The sequence below is a fragment of the Mustela nivalis genome (assembly GCF_964662115.1).
Source record: "Mustela nivalis genome assembly, chromosome: X".
NCBI lineage: Eukaryota > Metazoa > Chordata > Mammalia > Carnivora > Mustelidae > Mustela > Mustela nivalis.
In genome coordinates, this window is record NC_139040.1 from 81880741 (window position 1) to 81897517 (window position 16777).

General features: G+C 43.3%; 1 long non-coding RNA gene across 1 annotated transcript in view; it reads right to left on the reverse strand.

Moving 5' to 3' along the window:
• Positions 1–3215: 3215 nt before the first annotated feature.
• LOC309856289 overlaps positions 3216–16777 on the reverse strand; it is a 1167323-nt gene continuing 1153761 nt past the window's right edge. Inside the window, exons 2-3 of the long non-coding RNA XR_014307140.1 lie at positions 4395–4832; positions 3216–3611 (exon numbers count right to left, since the gene is read on the reverse strand). This is a non-coding gene — a long non-coding RNA (uncharacterized lncRNA). The remainder of the gene's footprint in view (positions 3612–4394; positions 4833–16777) is intronic.

The following is a 16777-nucleotide window of genomic DNA, read 5'->3' on the forward strand; positions in this document are numbered from 1 at the left end:
AACATTTTTGCTCTATAGAGAAAGAAATACAGTGGTCAGGTTCGGGCATACAGGTAACTAGGTTTAAAGTTTGACAAGTTTTAAGTATTATTTCTGGCATATCTGTTAGTGTATCCCAGTATTTAATAAGTCGGCCTCCATCACCCATTGGTGGCCTTTGGCTTCTAAGGCAAATCTGGACCTGATGTGACATCATTACAGTCAGGGGCTGTCCCATAGTGAAATTTGAGGCTCTTTTATGAGGGAGGCTGTTCTAGGTTTTGCTAAAGCATCTATTTGCAATTGCACCTCAACAGAGGTGGCCTCTAGGATAAATATGAAAAAGGGGTGAAACCAATAAGAAGACCTTTGAGTGGTCCAGCATTAACAGTATCCTGATTACAGAGGATCACTGGCAAGTGAGAAAACTTGTCAAAAGATAAGGGGAGACCCCATGCATCATCCAATCCACTCATAAAGAAAGTGGGGTCATCCATTATCTCCACAAGTCCATAGTTAATCCTATGGAGTGTGGTATGGTGGCTTTTAGGCAATTTCATTATTCCAGTTGTTTAATCATGTGCTGTGGGGTCTGCTAATATCCCCCCAAAATAAAAAGCAAGAAGATCATCTAAATGAGCTATTGCGTAACTTCTCTGAAGTTTACCTCTAATTGTTTAGCTTAGGTAAACATTTAAAGACAATCAAATCTAGAATTTAACATCCATAAAGGTGTGTTACTAAAACAATTTTTCTCTCTAAAATAACCCTCATTTACAGAGATAGCCAAATCAGAACTAATTCACTTGTGAAACTTGGCCCATTATTTACATAAGCTCAGCAAGAACAGTTGAGTGTGATCATATAGATCTTTTAGCATCTGCTTTGGTGGAACTTCTTATAAGGAATCTCTAGGTTGAACTTTTAGTGGCCTCTCCGGGCCAGAAGCCAAGCCCTGTACTTGCCATCAGGCATGCCTGCAATACCTGTTAATTTGGGCGAATGCCTCTTCTGAGTCTCCGCACCTACCAAAGAGTGACATTCTTTACTCACCTGGTGAGGCTGCTGGGAACTCTGTAAGCAAGGTATAAGGCCAACAGTCCCAAGGGGCTTTATGGCTCCAGGTTTCATAAAGTCAACCTTAGTTCCTTAAAGCTGTCTGGTCATATCTGAGTCTTTTCAAATATGACATCCCAGTCAAAGCCTTGGTAAAATAACCAGTTTCCAATGGTGTCCTGTTACAAGGAGAACAGATTCTTATTGAACTTATGCAAATGACTGATTGCCATGGAAGAATGAATACTTACTGAGACCTTTTGATTTCAGAGGGTTCATATAGAGAGAAAAGCTTGAATGCTTTGAGCACTTTTACATCTCTATAAGTTACAGATAACGAGGAGGAAGTATCCCTAGTCTGGAAGAGCAAACATTAGAGAGAACCAGCAATGTTTAAAGTAAGACAAAACATTAAGAGACATAACACTATAATCTTTTAGTTCATTTAGTCCCATATTACTAATTCTGGTGAATGCGGCTTTAGTCAGTTTTGGAAATTCTTACCCATTTCAGTTTTAGGATTTTCAAGTATATCAAATATCTGTATTTGTCCTGAAAGTCCTTTATAGGAATCTCCTTGAAGATAAAACTCATTTTACCAGAGAATTAAAACAATTATAAATGACAAAAACTCAGAATGGATATGGTTAGAGCTAAAGAGACACAGGAGTTTACAATTTAGCTGCAAGGAAATCAGGTTATTTCTGTGATACATAACTTTTCCATAATTACAGTATCAAGCGATGGTCTCTCAAAACGTTAAAACTTTAGGAAGTGCGTAGAATCTCTAGAATAGTTATAGCATTTTCCCAAATGTAACCCAAGGTTTATCATTGGTTCAGTAGTACTTCATGAGCAACTTCACATACTAAGGAAAAGCCTGAGTTAAAGAGATTTACAATTTAAATCTTGTCAACATTTGCTAAAATCTTAGAAAGTTTTAAAGCACATGCCTAAATATAATTAGGGATGTTAAACACCTGATAAAACAAAATATAGAAACTGAATTTTCCAGGCAGGCAAAGAGAAAACCATTTACACTTTTTAACAGATCAATTGGCTAAGAAAACTTTGCCCCTTTTAAACAGAAAGAAAACCAGCTTTTTATACCAGTGTCTTTCCCTTTTTTATTTTATTTCTAAGTGTGCAGTCTTAAGATAGTTTTCTGGGTTTCCCTCCCATCATGAATGATGTCGCAGACAAAGGAGGGGGATCTTTCCCCTGCTGTCTTGTTCCCATCCCTCATGGGAACTTAGGAGTGTCTTAGCTAAGGCCTGTCCGTATAAACCCCGGACCAGGCTACTCCGTGGAGTAGATGACTGTTATGCCATATGACGCCCCGCGAGACTCAAGGTGCAGCCCACTCAGACTCTGAAGTGGTGGAGCCATACAGACACATTCACACAGTCAGGCACTCTTCAGATTCAAACAGGTTGGATATCCTCCCCTTCTGGGCATCTCTGGCTAATGGGAGGTGATCAGTCTCCCCTTTCACTCTTTACAGATTAGAGTGAGTTTCTATGGTTACAGGCAATGGAGGATGGTAACAGGGTGTTTTCGCAGTCCCTCAAGGTTGGGCTGTTTCCTTAATCTCTCAAGGCCAAATGGCCCTTATACTAGGAAGTATAATCTGTGTGGAGGCAGGTCAGGAGAGTGCTAAATTACCTTGGAGGCTGTTTTTCTTTCTTTTTTAGTCTGTCCTGACCATATCTAAAATTTCTTTTGTGAAGATTTCCGTTCACAAACCTTTTATAATTTTCCTTTGCATTCAGGTTTTATCCTGAGTCATTTCCTTCCAAACAACCATCTCATTTAGGACAAAATTACCTTCCCTTCCCTTCAACAAAATGTATTCCCATTCCTTAAATCTTTCTTACATATCTCCTACTTTCCTACATACAGTTTCCCTTTATTTCCATCAGTCTTAGTTACACTAAGCAGAACTTTGTATTCTTAGAAACACCTTTAGTTATTAACCAATTGTGAACTGTTACAACAGAATTCTTCATGTGGCAATTTATCAATCAGTTAAGTGGCAAACAAGTTTACCAGCAGATTTAAATACTCTTAGTTTCTTTGCAGTAAGAAGTCAAAAGCACAAACCTACATTCAGTAATTAATGACTTAGCATTTTATCCTGTTAGGTTAAAACAATTCAATTCCATTTGTCATCCAAGTGAGACTTTAAAACTTTCAGATTACCAAAGACTTTGAAAGCTACTTCAGCAATTACCCATTAGAACTTTGAGACAGACAATTAACCATCAGTTTAGTTATTTCTTTGCTAACAAATTTTAATAAATAACATGAGCTTATTTGACCTTCAGTAAACTTCAAAGTTTTACATTTACTGCTGATAACTTCAAAGACACATCTTATCTTAATTAAACCAACAAACTTAGTTCCAACACTGATTTACGTTCCACCTGGACCCACTCCACTTTGAATGTTTACCTGAGACATGCGTGGGAAGATCTGGAGTGGGGAGGTGTTAGGTCCAGGGGGTGTTGTTCTTGCTCCTTGACAGTGAAGAGAGAAGGAGCTGTGGTGCATGATCTAGAGGCCAGTCATGCAGGCTGCACACACGTTGGTACAGAAATAGGAGAAGAGGGAAACAGAAGAAACAAAGCGCCGCCAGGAGGCAGAGAAAGGATTCCCAGTTTTGGAGCCCCTAAGCCCCAACAGAGGAGCAGATGCCATGCTTTCCCACCAGCAAGGGGGGAGGGGTTAAGCAGTCCAAGTCAGGCCAGAGAACACAGGGAAACTTCCCCGAAACAAAGAGAGTTTCGGCAGCTGCTTGGGAATATTCCTTATAGTCTCTGGAGTTAGACCGACCCCAGTTGGCTCCAGTTATAGCCATTAACACGGGAAGTGAGGGAGGGAGAAGCTCCATTTTAGAATCAAAGAAAACACCAAGGACAACAAGTAGAACGCACAAAACAATTAACAAAAAGGTCGCTGCGCGGTTTCGGTATACTACCAAAAGAATGGTTTCCACCGGCCCAGGGAGCCTCGAGGTCTCCCTGCGGTGGACACTCTCCGTCCAGAGCCGAGGCACCTCTGGAACGGACAGACGGATATAACCCTCGGCTACCTGCGGGGCCCCCAAAAATTGGGCCCCTCTGATCCCTGGGGCGTCCCCCAGGGTAGCAGGGGAGAAGTCCGAGTTCGTCAACTCCTTCTCAAGCTGCCTACAGAATACAGAGCAACAACGCGCGCTGTCGTACAGGCACTATACCGCTACCTGCAGTATAGGCAGAACAGAGGCCTACAAACGAGAACACAAGACTGGATACAAACGAGAACACGAGACGGGAGACAACAACTCAGACAGGAGACAAGAATGCTGGCCAGCTTACCTCCCGGTGGGAGTCAGTTGGATCCGTGGGCAGGAGTCCGATGATCTTGGTGGGACCTCCAAATGAAAGAACCGCGGATCCCCTTACCCAAGAATCCAACACTGCCACTGGATGCAAACAGCAAGAGGTTTATTGTCATGCAGGTACCAGCGGGTGGTCGGCAGCTCCAGCTAACCGAGCACCCCGACCGGAGTGAAGCGGGGTCTTTTATAGGAAGGTACAAACAAGTTTTGGGTGGGGCGCAACTGATTGGTGGACAGTTTGAACTTTTGAAAAAGGCATACTTGGTGTTAGTGGATTGGCCCTGGAAGACCCCCCTCGCGCGAAGAGAAAAGCGGGAAGGGGAAACAAAGAGGGGAAGTTTGACCTTATTACTGGGCAGAAAGGCATCCTGTCTACGTGACCTATGTGACCATGCAGCCCCCTTGCCTACGTGACCTACGGGACCATGCCCTGGCTATTAGGAGAGGGGATCTTGTTCAAACAGGAGTCAAGTGTCATGCCCTAAAAGCCAAGCGGTTACAGAAAGGCAAAAAAGCAGTTACATTGAATTCAACCCTGGGGGAAGGGACTTTTCATTGCAAGGGGAGGAGGGGTACTTTTACACAACAAAAGAGCAGTTAATTAGTTAACGACGGGGGGGGGGTCTTTCATGTGAATTCTCATAGGCGGTCCATGCACCATACACGCCTATCACTAGCAAACGTGGATGTACTCAGTGTCTCTAGGTTCCCGCTTCCTTAGTGCCCTCTTAATGACATGGTTTCTCTTCCTACCATCCTGGACCTGTATTCTCAATTTGCTTCTCTATTTCATCTCCGCCCATTTGAAGAGCTTGATTCTGGGTCTTCTGTAGCTATGCGTTCGCGCTCTCTCTCTCTCTCTCTCTCTCTCCATCGATCAGGCTTTCGCAACCTAGCACTATTGATACCTGGTGGGTGATTCTCTGCTGTGGGGCTGTCCTGTGCCCTGCAGGACAGTTAGCAGCGTCTCTGGTCTCTAGCCACTAGATGCCAGCAGCACCACCCCCCAAGTGGTGACCACCAAAAATGTCACCAGATATTGTTCAATCGGCCCTGGGAGCAAAACTCCTTGCCTCCCAGCCCCAGTTTAAAAACCACTGCTTTAGCCGATTCCATTCAGCATCACTGATTTAAGTTCTTTGTAGAAGCTGAAGGCTCTGAAGTTAACGTCTTTAATCCTAACCCGCCCTTGGAGCTGAGAATTACATGGCCAGCTGCCTGCAGCATATTTCTCCATGAATATGTAACAGGAGTCTTATTTTCACCATTATTTCTATCCTGCTCCCTCCTCAACCTGCTCCTGTCCCAGTCTCCCCATCTTAGTAAACAGCATCCCCACCTCCTACTGGCTAAAGCCTCAGCCCCTAGGTTAAATTCCCCCTTTCCCTTTTCTCATATCTAATCCATCAGCAAAACCAACTGATTTGATCTCCAAAACAGAAGTCAGACTTGCTCACTGCTCTTTATATCCACTGCTCCCATTTGAATCCAAACCCTGAAATTTTTTTTTGCACTTCAGACACTGTTAACAGTCATTGGTCCCACGACTACACCTACACAGATATTTTACAAGATTGCTAATCACCGCCAAGTTGCCAAATCCAATGATTAACCCTCAGATCCAAATGACTCAACCTGTCAGTCCTATAGACATAGAAGTCCCTCCACTTCTCTGGAAATATTCTATCTTTTTCATCGTGATGTTGGCTCTCCCTTCCTCTTCCACACTGGTCAGTGATGATGGCTCCTTTCCTGGCTGGGCTTTTTTGAGCTTCCTGACCTTTAGACATCAGTCCTGTGCTCTGGGACTCGGACCTTCTGCTTGAGTTTTCTATTGTGTTAAAAAAAAATTCAGCTGAGTACATTTTAAAGAACCTATTGCCTTTATTCAATGATTCACGAAATGGGCAGCATCCTGCTTGCAGACTGAAAGGAGCTCGGAGGAGCAGTACAAAATGAAATACTTTTATAGGCAGAAGAGAGGAGGAGCAAAGAAGTCACATCAGGCAAACAAGGCAGGTTGGTTATGGCCAGGTGACTTGGCTTCTGGGGATGGCAGGGGTCCGAGGGAGTGGGGATCAGGTGGTGTCTGCTTGCGTGGGCTCAGATTCCATTTCTGGGACAGCTGAAATCATAATTAAGTCTGGTTTGGGGGACATGGGGCTTAGCATAAGCAACTCCATTTTGGGCCTCTTGTTTTGTTTTTAATAGTTACTTCATAACAAATAATAACAAGTTTAGTAACTTTAAACAGCTCAGTTTACTATCCTACCATCTCTAGCTGTCAGGAGGCCAGACACAGCTTAACCAGGGTCCTTGGCTCTGGGTCTCACTCAAAGGAGGAGAGAAGGCGCCCACCAAGCTGTGTTCTCACGTGCAGGTTCCACTAGGGAAGGCTCTGCTTCCAAACTCACTCGGGTTGTTGGCAGAACTCATTTCCTTGTAGCTGTGTGATTTGGGGGGCAGCCCATGCTGGGGCGGGCCAGGGAGATTCTCCAGGCTGTTAAATGGAAACCATCCTCAGCCCCCAGAGGCTGCTTGTGGTTTCCTGCCATATAACTCTCTCCACAGGTGATTCCGAACTTGGCTCTTTGCTTCTTCAAGTCCAGGACAGCCTCTCACTCCAATCAGTAAAACAGTCTGATTTAATATAATGAGATCATAATAGTGACATCTTCTACTGGTTAAAAGCAAGTCCTAAGTCCCATACACACTCCCATCCATACTCACAGGACAAATACCAGGGGACAGATATCATGAAGCTGCCTTATCATGTTGCCAAACACACCTCTGTCCATACTCACTGCATAGGTAAGCCCACTTCTTCTCAGAGCTTGAACCCTATGTCCTAACGGTGCTCATATTTGTGCCTCCAGCCTGGACCTCACCCATGAATGCCAGACTCGTGTGTTCAGCTGCTGGTTGGGCATCCCCATGTGGATTCAGCCACCATCTCCAGAACCAAACACCTGTTGCCTATCAAACTTGCTTCTCCCGTCGTCTTTCCCATCTTAGCAAGTGGGAATGTCACTGTTCCAGGGCCTCGGGCCCCCAAAATTGTAAAATCATCCCAACTCTTGTCTTTTCCGCACACTCCACACTTAATATATTTACAAATCCTGCGTGTTTTGTCTTCAATATACACCCAGACTCTCCCCCCTTCTCCCCACCCCTGCATCTACTGCTCTGGTCTGGGCCAATACCCCCTCTCACCCAGATTAGTGGTCCTCAACCAGGAGAGTTTTGTGCACCTGCTCCCCCCCCAGGGGATTTTGACAGGGTCTGGACACACTTTTCGTTGTCAAAACTTGGGAGTGGGAAAGGGCGCTCCTGCGATCTAGTGGTCAGTGCACAGGACAGCTCCCCATAGCAAAAATTAATGTGGCCCCAAATGCCAGCAGTATAGAAATCTCAGTCTACATTAATGCAAGTAGCATCACCACCCCACAACCCCACAAGTCTGTTCTGCACACAGCAGCCTGAGTGATTCTTTTCTTTTCCCTTTATGATTTTATTTATTTACTGGACAGAGCGAGAGAGAGATCCATGTAGGCAGAGAGGCAGGCAGTGGGAAAGGGAGAATCAGGCTCCCTGATGATCAGAGTGCCCAATGCGGGGCTCAATGCCAGGACCCCGAGACCATGACCTCAGCTGAAGGCAGAGGCTTAACCCACTGAGCCACCCAGGCGCCACGATCCTTTTCTAATCTAAATCAAGTCAAGCCTCTTCAAAACCATCCAAGCTCTTCTCATCTGGCACACAGTTAAAGGCAAATCTTTACAATGGCCTTCAAGACTTTATGTGATCTGACCCCACTACCTTCCTTACTACCTCCTACCACTTGCCGTCTTGTTCATTTTTTGCCCAGCATTATTGGTCACCGTGTCATTCTTTTAACACACCAGATGTGCTCCCACCTTGGGCTTACTGTTTGCTTTGTGTGGGATGCTCTTCTCCAAACAGCACAACTGCTCATTCCTTAATTTCCTCCAGGTCTTTCCTCAAATGAGGGAGACTTCCCTGACACAGTCCCATAGAAAATACAAACCTGCTCCCCTAAACCCTCACACCCCATGTCCACTCACTCAGCTTAGTTTCCTTCCTACCCCACATCAACCCCTGATATGTATGTATATTTATTTGCTTCATTTCTCACTCAACAGCTAAAATGAAAACTCCAAGAGGACATCAAATTCATTTTGTTTCTTGTTAACTATTCTGTCTTTAGGGTTTAGAACAGTACCTGACACATAGTAGATGTTCCGTAAATATTGGAGAATGATTTGTTTCTATTTTTGCCTTTTCTCTATCCATTCTTTACACAGCAGCCAAAAATGACATTTTATTTTTTTTTTATTTTTTTTTTTAAAGATTTTATTTATTTATTTGACAGAGAGAGATCACAAGTAGGCAGAGAGGCAGGCAGAGAGAGAGGAGGAAGCAGGCTCCCTGCCGAGCAGAGAGCCCGATGTGGGACTCGATCCCAGGACCTGAGATCATGACCTGAGCCGAAGGCAGCAGCTTAACCCACTGAGCCACCCAGGCGCCCCCAAAAATGACATTTTAAAAATGCAAAAGGAATCCCATGACCACCCTCCACCCACCAGTGTAAAACCCTTCAACGGCTTTTCGTTGTGCTCAAGCCGCAGCTGACATTCTACAGCCCAGGCCAGATTAAGATTTCAGAGTTCTTAATCACTGGAAAGACGATGGTGTTGTTACCACCAGAGATATTTAAATATTTTTGAAGATTAGATCCCAAAGTAAGTGTGCTAAAAGCCTAGCAATATCCGATTTCACAAACTCAGATTTCATAAAGTCTCATTAGTCTTCTCACCTTGTGTAAGTTTAATCTTTCCTCGGCCCCGTTTTCTCTTCTGTTGCAGGCACTCACCATACTTTGCCAGAATGACCATAACGGCCTTCCAACCTGTCATCTCATCTTCAGGAATATGCCCCTTTCCCTCCCCTCCTCACACCAATTCATCCTCTAAACTTATTCTAAGATGATCACTCTAAAATGTGCATCTCATTGTGTCCTTCCCCTACAGGAACTTACTCAATAGCTCCTAAGGACGTATGAATTTCCTTGGTGTGGTATTTTTACAAGACCCTTTGCTTGCAAGTGGCAGCAATCCAAAAAAAAACTGGAGGAACCAAAAGGGAAAATCAAACAAAAACAAACAAAAAACAAAGGAATGTCCAGGTTCCTGTAGGAGTGGATACCACAGAAGTTCATACAAATCCAAAAGAAGATGGGGCACCTGGATGGCTCAGTGAATTAAGCCTCTGCCTTCAGCTCAGGTCATGATCCCAGGGTCCTGGGATCGAGCCCCACATCGGGCTTTCTGCTCTGCAGGTAGCCTGCTTCCTCCTCTCTCCCTGCCTGCCTCTCTGCTTACTTGTGATCTCTGTCAGATAAATAAAGAAAAAATCTTTTTAAAAAATCAAAAGAAGAGCTGTAGAACTAAAATTTCAGAATCAAGAACTAGGGACTGGAAACTGGCAAAACACTTTTTTCTTTGTCCATGTATCATGTTTACTTGTCTCCATATGGCTGCTTTCTTCTCTGGTCAGACTCTTCAAATGTCCAGGAAGATGGCCATTGCCAGCTCCTGAATCCCATCCAGCAAGGCCAGTCACTCGCCTAAAGAGAGAACCTTGTCTTCCTGTCATTTACACATCAATCCCAGGGAGACTCTGATTGGTCCTATTGGTGTCAGGTGGACCAATCACTATATGGGTTTATATGTGTGCCCATCCTCCCCCAGACTGCATAAAGCACAAGTGAAATTTTTTTAAATTAACATATAATGTATTATTTGCCCCCAAGGGTACAGGTCTGTGATTCATCTGTGTTACACATTTCACAGAACTCACCATATCACATACCCTCCCCAATGTTCATAATCCAGCCACCCTCTCCATACCCCCTCCATCCCCGCAAACCTCAGTTTGTTTTGTGAGATTAAGTCTGTTATGGTTTGTCTCTCTCCCCATCCCATCTTGTTTCATTTTTTCCCTCCCTACCTCCCATGACCCCCTACCCTGCCTTTCAAATTCATCATATCTGAGAGATCATATGATAATTGCCTTTCTCTGATTGACTTACTTCACTTAGCATAATACCCTCTAGTTCCATCCAAGTCATTGCAAATGGCAAGATTTCATTTTTTGATGGCTGCATAGTATTCCTCTGTGTGTGTGTGTGTGTGTGTGTGTTTATTACATCTTCTTTATCCATTCCTCTGTTGATGAACATCTAGGTTCTTTCCATAGTTTGGCTATTGTAGACATTGCTGCTGTAAACATTCAGGTTCACATGCCCCTTTGGATCACTACATTTGTATCTTTAGGTAAATACCCAGTAGTGGGATTGCTGGGTCCTAGGGTAATTCTATTTTACTCTTTGAGGAACCTTCATACTGTGAAGCACAGGGGAAATTATCCAGAGTGAACGGCGTTGTGTACCCAGAAAGAGGAAGATGAGAAAGTACAGCGGTCAGGCACAACACATAGCCCACAGTTTCCACCATTTACATGATCTCCTCGATTCCACTTTTCCCTGCTCCTTCCGCAGGTTCTGTGCTTGAACCACAGTGAGCCCCTGTGAATTCGTGGATAGCTTTGGCTTTCTCTTACCTGCATCTGGCCACACCTGCTGCTCTCTGTGCCTAAAACCCTATTTTCTGGCTTGTTATACAAAGATAATACTTCCAGACATTCTTCACACATCATACACCTCATACATCACCTCCTCCAGGAAGTCTTTGTTTGGACTTAGGGGTTTTATTGTCATTTAGGGATAGTAAGGCCAACAGACCAGGAGATCACTGCCTTTGAAAAGACAATTGGTTACTCACAGATCCCAGAAGGAGGGGGCTGGCGCAGCCACCAGGGAGGGGTGGGGGAGGACAAAGGGGAGCTCCGGGTTCCGTCAGGATGGGACTGAGGATAAGAGCCTTTATTGTGGTTTCTGTAGGAAGGAATGGGGTAAGTAGGGATGGTAGGTTGGGACTGGCTGATTTGGACACTTTCAGCAGGAGCTGGGGTATAACGGCTGTCCCTGGTTGTCTGGTACTTGGCCCTGGGGTGATTCGGACCCTGAGTAACAGTTCCACAGAGAAGGTGGTCAGGAATTCAGACTCTAGATTCATTGCTTTGCATTTAAAAACCTCAATCCCAGCTGAGGGGTAACTCTCTCTAGGAGCTGACCAACCCTGGAGGGGCAGTCCTTCCAGCTTCAGCAAGCACTCATGATGGTCAAAGTATCAAAATATGGAAAATAAAGGATGGTTACTCATCTTCCCTGATTTTTTTTTCTTTTTAAACTTCTTTTATTTAAATTCAATTAGTTAACGTAGAGTGTATCAATAGTTTCTAATGCAGAGTTCAATTATTCTTCCCTGATATTTTTTTCACCCTCTTCCCCTAAATCAGGTTTCTGTGACTCTTCCTTCTGATCCCATAATAACCAGTGCATATTTCTGTCCTTGCAAGGTGACAGCACCAACAATGGCATCCCAAGTGACAGCATAGCAATGTTCAACCTTCAGATTCCTTTGAGGGAAGAGGGTGAGAACTTGAAGCCATTTTAATTTCGATGTAAAGGATGTGTGACCTCATTTGATGTGGGTAGCCTGTAAGACTGCACTTCTAGTCTTTACTCATGTGTCTTAAAAATATTTTTATTCATATTTTTTTATTAAAATGATGACAACAAAACTGGAGGTGTGCTATATATCCTGAATTTCCACCATCACATTCACTTATAGAGCCATTGTTCATTCATCCTCATACTGATTATTGAATACGTTTTTTTCTCTGCATTATTGTGCCTATCTTCGACCTTCCAAATACACAATTAACCAGGAAAATTTAAACTCTGACTGCTCTTTTAAGAAATTCAGGCTTGTAAATATCCGTGCATAGAAAATCAAAACAATATGCCTGATTACACAAGGACCCCTCCCACTGCTGAATGTATGGTGCTTTATTATCTTTGTATGGTGCCTGGGTATGGATTAGGAAAAGAAGCACCATCCTTTGCACGATTGCGGCTGTGTGCTGTGGAGACTGCTTGGAGAGCAAAGCACAGGTTGGTTTTTAGCCCAAAGTGTCTCCTTCTGGTAACCCTTAAAACGTCAGGCGAAGATGCTGAATGTCCACTATTTTGTCCCAATGGGTTTAGCTTGATTCATGTTCCTCCCTGGGATTTCCTCCGGGACCTGATAGTGTTATACAATAGCAAGTTAGGGACTAACCCATCACTGTGTAAATTTCTGCTGCCATAATAAAATGTGCATGTTTCTGTTTAGGAATCTGAACATGTATTTGACCTTCTTAGTGATTCAACTTTGAAGCAAAGACTTTTTTCATCTTTTCTTCAAGACTTTGGGTTAAATTAAGGGGTGCTCTGAGATTTTAAGGCAAATTGTCACGAGTCAGTCTTTATCTACAGTTACTTATCTCTGTAATCAGATTTTTCTCAAGACAAAAAATACACGTACACACAAAATAAAACACAGATACAGTTTAGATGCCGACTCAAATTGTCAGCCAGGGCTGTTGAGTCCACATTTTTTAATCATCCCAGGTGATTGATTATATTAAGTGAATATTAGCAGTTACAAAATAAATCTACAGCAATACAATGTACTTTTATCATTTTTTTTACATTAATGCTTTTTGGTTAATTTTTCCTGTTTCTTAAAAAATAATTTAAAAAAATATAGCTCTTCTATACTCCGAATGTTTGTGTCCCCTCTCAAAAGTCATATGTTGGAGGGATGCCTGGGTGGCTCAGTGGGCTAAGCCTCTGCCTTTGGCTCAGGTCATGATCCCAGGGTCCTGGGATCAAGCCCTGCATCGGACTTTTTGCTCAGCAGGGAGCCTGCTTCCCTCCTTCTCTCTGCCTGCCTCTCTCCCTACTTGTGATCTCTGTCTGTCAAATAAATAAATAAAATCTTTTAAAAAAAAGTCCTATGTTGGAACCCTAATTCAAGTGTAATGACATTTACAGATAGGCCTTTAGGAGATTATTAGGTCATGGTGGTAGGGCCCTAACAATGGGATTAGTGCCCTTATGGGAAGAGATCGGAGAGAGCCAATGATATGATATATTACATATAATATATGAAATATTATTATAATGTTATATTATTATATCAATAAATGAAATGCAATAAATAAATAAATAAATAAAATTGCAATGCAATAAATAAATAAATTACAATGGAAGATTATTCAGCTTAACAAAGGAAGGAGTGTGGGTGATGTCCCTGGTGGGCCATGCTGGCTCTTGGCTGGGACCTAAGCCAGGCCCAGACTGAAAACCTGCATCGTCCCACCAACTTGGGGTTTCCTGCTATCTGTCCCCCAAAGGACAAGTGTCCAGTGTCAGAGCGTGGAGACAGAAATAGCCTCAGTTAGTTCCTACACTAAGAGTAGCTTTGGAAACTTCTGAAAACCCAACTCATCATCCATCTGGCTATGAAGGGACGTCAACAACATTAATGCCATGACCCATGTTTTACTTTGTAGAATTCCAAACATTCAACAAGCTTGTGAGTGGTCTATTTATTTGCAAGCTTAGGTTGCTGCTTCTTGCCTTTATAAGCCAAGCACTGTAGTTGCTACCGTACATCGGTACAGTCTTTTACAGTTTTCAAAGCACTTATGAGTTCTTCCCCTATTCTTTACTTCTGAAAAGCAAAATGTGTATCAGTCAATGATGTAATTAGTTTGAACAGAAAAGAACTTTATTGAACATTATCAAGGGCCTTGAAGAATGCCCGGAGGGCCAATGCCTGGTTCTGGGGCTGTACCACTGCAAGACTGCCCAGGGGAGATAGTGCAGTGATACCCCAACAGTTGACCCTGGATGGAACCGTGGGCATGGCTGTTCAGAGAACTCCAGTCTTTTGCATCCATCCTTAGAAACAGATCCTACCTACTTGGTGCTTGCTTCTTCTTCTCCCATCAGAGCCTCATGTGGGTGCATCTGATGGGCAGACCTTGTAACATTTGAAAAGTAATTTCTGGCTTCTCTTGGGGTAGAAAGTCAACATGGGAAAATTCCTCAGAGGTAGGAAGAGTGTCCAAAGGATGCTGGCTGTTGCAAATTACAACAAACATGACAAACAATACCACTGACCATCAGAAGTTGGGTTTTCATGTCTTGAAACAGTTATTATTGGGTTTTAATGTTACTGGGAATCATTTACTGTAGGTTCACAAGATATCTGATAAGAGAGCACCTTTTAGATTTCTCTAACCAATAATGTCTGCATTCTGATCCTGCAGAAAAAAGTTCTCTGAAAGTGCTGACCAGTTTTGATTGCAATACGATTTCTCAGCTGATTCTTTTCATATCCTATTTGAAGCAGAGCTCAAAGCTCTGTACTCAGTGGGTGGTTGTATAATTGTTTTACTTCATTTGTTAAACATAATTATCTTTCCTCACTTCTGTCCTATTCCTTTGATATATGCTCAGCAACTAGGTCCCTAATGGATGTGATTAGATCTTCCCACGGTGTGCAGCATGTGAGGGAAGGGGTGTTACATCGTTAAGGTGGGGACACATCTTCATTTCATGTTTCAGGGACTTAAGCTGTTTCTTTTGACACCTGGGGGCTAAGTTAATGAGAGAGTTCTTTGATAGCTTTATGTGAGCTAATTCTGCTTGTCACATGCTATAGGGGACCTGGAGAAGAGGGAGGAAGTCAGAGAGCAGAGGATAGGTGGGGTGCCTTTGTTCAGTGACCATCCCCTCATGTCAACCACCAATCCAATCATTAACTCTGTGCATTTAAACACAGACATCCTGAGACAGATCAAAGACAGGTTCTTGGCAACAGGTCAGAACATATTCTTGGGAAAAAGAGTTATGCTAGTGGACCCTTGTGAATCTGAGGTGTCTTCCTCCTAGAGACCTGGGTGTTTTGTACACAACCTCTCATCCACCTTTTTGCAATGTCCCCGCAAGGCACTTCTTCCCAAGTCTGGGAAAACTGAAGAATATTAGACTCTGTGCTCTTAGAGATGAGGGAAGGTGTCAATGAATCATCCTTCTGGGTTCTAACCTAGACTGACAACAGATAAGAACCGAGTTCAATCAAATGTGATAGGTATTGAGGGCTAGATGAGTCAGCATAGCTTAGATTCAAGACCAAAATAGTCTTGAATCTTCCTGTGCCCTGAATTGAAAAATGGTGCCCAGGGAATAGTGTACCTGGCCTGATCCAGCCATGCTTACCCCAAGAATATGAAGATTTCCCCCTGCATTTTCTTTTGAAAGTTTTATGGTTTTAGCCTTTACATTTAAGTCTACAATCTATTTCCAGTTAATTTTTGGATATAGTGTGAGGCAAGAGTGATGATTTGGTTTCCCATACATACATGCAATGATAGAAATGCTTTCCAGCCTGTCCCCAAGAAGAATGAGCCTGGGTCTTTCCCACTGTTTCCTGGCAATGGTCCAGCACAGCTTTCCTTCAGAGCAGGCAAATAACTGAAAGAAAATCCTCAAATTTAACAATCTTGTCTACTGGGTTTCAATGGAAGTTCATGCATTTTATCCACTCCCCCTTTTCAACGTGCTTTCTATAGAGAACATCAATTCACCTGTTGTAATTAAAGCTGAAAAAAAAGGGCAACAAATTAAGCCACTTACAAGAGTGTCATGAAGTACTGACCTTTTATTCTTAACACAGTGACTGGACAGAACCCTATTTTTGCAAGTAAAAAAGAGCAGGCACCCCTTCCCCATCCTATGCGATGGTGCACTTCAAAGCCTTGTCTAAGCAAATCTTAGAATGTAGAAGTTGTAGGGAACAGAATGTTCATCAGTTTGATGAACGTTGGAAACAGTGATCTTTGCAGCTTCAGTTTATAACAGTGAGCTTGTGCATTCTTGGATAGCTGTCCATTACTGATGTGTGCCGGATTAGTTTTACAGTTTCACCTGAGGAGCAGAAGTCTGTTGTAGTTGTTTTATGAAGAGTCCAGAAATTCTGCTTTTAAAAAACAGGCTAAATGCATACAGCAACATTTATTACACAGCAAGTGCATCAAGTCTACAAGGCCAGAAGCATAAGTACTGATGAATGGATGGAAGCAGTAGCTAGGACTATAGACAATCCTATAGCAAGAGAAGACTGTGATCCTTCCGGATGGTCAGGAAATCTGGAGGCTTCAGTACCTGGTGTGATCATTTAGTCGTGAAGAGGGCACATCGGAAGGGGTGGTGTGGTGAGCAAGGGCACAAGACAGGAGCCGAGCACATCTGGCAGGTGGCAAGTGGACTGTCAAGGTGGGGCTGTGAGAGACTGGGGTCAAGGCAAGCTGCCAGGAGACAGG